This window comes from Python bivittatus, unplaced genomic scaffold (assembly GCF_059951505.1).
Source record: "Python bivittatus isolate LINGU-HERP-01145 unplaced genomic scaffold, Pbiv_v1 ctg000780_np1212, whole genome shotgun sequence".
Taxonomy (NCBI): domain Eukaryota; kingdom Metazoa; phylum Chordata; class Lepidosauria; order Squamata; family Pythonidae; genus Python; species Python bivittatus.
Window position 1 is genome coordinate 3869109 of NW_028277108.1, and position 3860 is coordinate 3872968.

Consider the following 3860-nt stretch of genomic DNA (forward strand, 5'->3'; position numbering starts at 1 on the left):
GTTGGGGTAAGGCATCCACCAGCTAAATATTAGGAATTAACATTTTACATACTGATTTTGGAGTGAGCAGAGTGAGTGCTGTGCTCAGAAAGTTGACAAGCTAAAGGGAGAAAACTCAAGTTGATGCATAATTTTCTTTCAGGTTTCACAGTAACGTTTGTTAGATGTTTTGATTGCAACATCCTGCAAGCAAATGAGGTTGTCAGGCTGGCTTTCTTTGAAAGCCAGACAGACTGAAACAAGTATTTGATTTAAATCAAGGACCTTACTGTTATTTAACAATGCTATAAAACCAGCCATATGGATCACGTTTATTGACAACTAGATTATTGTTTATATGCTGTTTCAATCTTCCAATCAGGTATTTTATCTGCAACACACACCATTGCAGCTGTCATTTTGACTTTTTTTAACCGTAGTCTGTGGACACCCCTGCAGGCAGCCATGATCTCATCGTGCTGGATGGACTAGAGCAGGCACTCTCAGCAGGACGAAATGAAATGCTTGCATCTGGTAGGCAGAGTGTAAATGTTCCTATTTGCAAAGCAAGCTAATTTGGACTTCAATAGCAAAGTATCTTGTAGAAGGAACGGAATCAGTTTTGAGAGGAACTCTAGGACTAACTGACCTGTGTACATGTATATTTAGATGGTTCAACATAAGCTAAGAGTGGATTCTTACACACACTCAACAAGGTACCTAATGTCAGTGGCTGCAGAGGCTTGGGATGGGGCTCCAGAGACTCGTGGGGAGGTTGTGCACCCACGTTGATGAACAGCTACTCTTGGCTTTTCCCTGGTTCAGTGGCAGATGGCCCAATCCCCAAAACAGGGTGGGATGACAAGAGCCAACTTTGCTGCTACTGGAGCTAAAGTAATTCCAGGACTCTGGGTGTTCCGGCTTGGGGACCATCTGCAATGCCAGCCTGGCATCAAGAATGCCAGTGAGTTGGCGGAAGACTGCGAATGCCAAGGTTCCCTAGAGCTTTCAGCCAGGTGAAAGTACTGAAGCCTCTACTGAGCCGTTGTGAGAACATGGGACTTGTGATCTGGTGGGGGATTCCGCTTCCTCCTGGCCCAAGGTATTAGCATTTGAAAAGAGAAACATATTTGTTTTAAAAAATAAACTCTGCCACCAGAATAGCTTGGCTGCTCCTTTCAAGATCTTACTGTTTATCCATGCTTCTTGGATGCTATGAGGATATAGATAAGGCTTTGATGGGTGTAGAGGACATAGGGAACAACCTTGAAGGACAGGAGGGATAGCTACCACCAAGGCAACAATCAGGTAAGTGGGCATAACACATTCCAAGAGACTAATCTGAGAAAACATCCAGACGTGCCCCTCCCTAGTTTACATAAAGATGAACTGTGTGGGGGGAGGGGGAGAGCACATTCACCCTTTCAATATTCTGTCACTACAGGTAGTACTCATTTAGTGATTGCCTCGGATAGCAACCATTCACAATTAATATGGTGATGAAAAAGGAACCTTCCAACCAATGCCTTCATTTCCAACAACAGCCTTCAGTGTGAAACTGATTAAGGTCTGGTCAGTTTCAGGCAGCAGCTGGGAGCTGGCCAGAGGGTTCTAATCAAGAATTAAGGTCCCAGAATGAGCCCAGCTTGTTAACTTGCTGTTAGCACTTTTTAGGGACACCCTGAGCTCTGGAGAAAAGCAGTCAGGAAATGATCAGCAGTGGTCTGGTGGAGCCAACTCAAAGAAGCAAAGGGAGGCATCTGGAAGCATAAGCAACAAGAAGATGCCTTTTTGGGTGTTCAATTTATGCAATGAATAGCAACACAAAGCTAGAGAAGAGGGCAGTATCCTGTGGAGATCACACTAATTGAAAGGAGCCAAAAGTTCTCAGGATTTCACAACTTGTATGGAGGCAGCCGGACTACTGAATGGCTAGTAGAGGGATTAAGTAAAACATGAGAGTGTGCCACTCCATTTGGTTACTGATCACACAAACTGCATGACCAAGGAAGACTAAGGAATCACCTAGGTCCCAGAAGTTTGGGAGAAGAAATGCAGTATGTGAGAGGCAGAGTTCTCATCTCAGGATTGCACAGGAGAGGCTGAGATCTTAGGGGATCCGGTCTGATTTCCAACAGCTGCTAGGCAACCTAGTGTGGTACCTAGAGATGCCAATACAAATGAAGATACTTGATTCAGTGTCTGTCATTTTCCCATTCCCAGCTGACTTTTCAAAATTGTAAGATCTCTCCCTCCCCTTCCATTCTTCCTCCTCCTCCTCCTCTCCATCAATAAGCAAATATAGCTAAAGATCCCAAATGGGCCCACCTGTTGGACTTTGTCACTCAATGTCTGGTGCAGAGGGCGGGGGGAATGTTGCAGTAACTTTTCAAAATTTTAAGATCCTTAGCCCAGGATGGCGATGTGTAGCTGAATATCATCAGTGTATTAGTAATTCTTCACCCCAAACTGACAGATGATCTCTCCCAGTGGCCTCATATAGATACTATGCAGCAGGATGAGAGAATCCATTCCTGTGGAACCACCCAAGGGGGTGTTGAACTTTCCTGTCCCACTACAAATGATCGGAACTGCTCTCTAAGGAAGGAACAGAACCACTCTAAAATAGTGCCTCCAACCCCTAACTCTCACGGACAGTTCAGAAGGATGCAGTGGCTGATGCTATCAAAGGCTAACAAGAGGTCAAGTGGGAACAAGAGAGGTTGACCCATCCAGGTCCAAACCAAGTTTCTTCAGCAGAGTGAGGCTTTATCAAATAGTTCTTCATTAGCTCTTAAAAACAAAACAAAACCCTACAGTACTTGTAGATACCTGGATATATTGGAAATTCATCCCACTATTATCTTCAGGGATGAGCAACATGATGCAAAGTGCAAAACAGAATAAGAAATAGTAAGCCAAAGAAATTAAAGGTATGAGATAAGAATATGTAGTTTATGCCAACACATTCACTGTTGCTTGCCTCCATCATATACTGTTTCACATGTTGCCCTTTTCTTTTAACTTCTCAGTTCTCTCTTCCTGAGGATCTCATCAGTTCCATCTAACTATAACTCTCTTGGTCTTCTCCTTCCTCTTGATCTATTCTCTTCTCTTTCATATATCCATTTTGCAATTGGGTCCTCAGCATTCAGCAATGAGGTCAAAACCAGTGTCATGGCAAGTTCATTTCCTAAAGAGAGAAAGAGAATAAGAGACCGTGTAATAATTCATATCTACAGTATATACATATCTGAACTTTGCAACCTAAATGCTGTAAATTCCAGGATGTTAGGAGTTCTTAATAGATCCCAGAGAGGTCAGTAAGGAAGGAACTCATCCTTGAAGTGATACAAGATCTTGCTTAATATAAATCAGCTATGGATGGCCGTGATGAATAATGGCTTCAATGTTTTGATATATGTATGTCTGTAAATACACATCTTGTATGTTTTTGATTTTTTTTCCCCGCACCCACTCCCTCTTTTTAAATAATGTTGCATATTCCTTGTTTTTGATATTCAGTTGGTTTTAAAAAAGAGAGAAAGAACACAAGACAATAGCTAACTTTTCAGGCTCAGTGCATGCTACGTATGTGAAAATAAAATCAAGTCTGGCTCTACTGTTGGATATGTGAGGCAGTTGCCCAAGGATCAGCAGTAGTATTAAGTAGTTGGAGGCAAGAGTTATGGTTCTCTGTTGTCCGTTTGTTATCGATGTTGACTTCTGTCTGTGGAACTGTGTGTGGTGCCCTGTCTCCTTCTTCACAAGAACAAAATATCTGAGGTTATCCAAATATGTATAAGACATCTACCTAGGTTTCCCCTACTTCTATTTGACCTATTTCTTCTGCTTTTCTTTTTGTAGTTGTTGTTCCATAG

General features: G+C 42.5%; 1 protein-coding gene across 1 annotated transcript in view; it reads right to left on the reverse strand.

The window, feature by feature from the left end:
* Positions 1-3860, reverse strand: part of LOC103050614 (monocarboxylate transporter 12-like) — a 61880-nt gene that overhangs the window by 15840 nt on the left and 42180 nt on the right. The gene's annotated exons all lie outside the window — the stretch shown is intronic.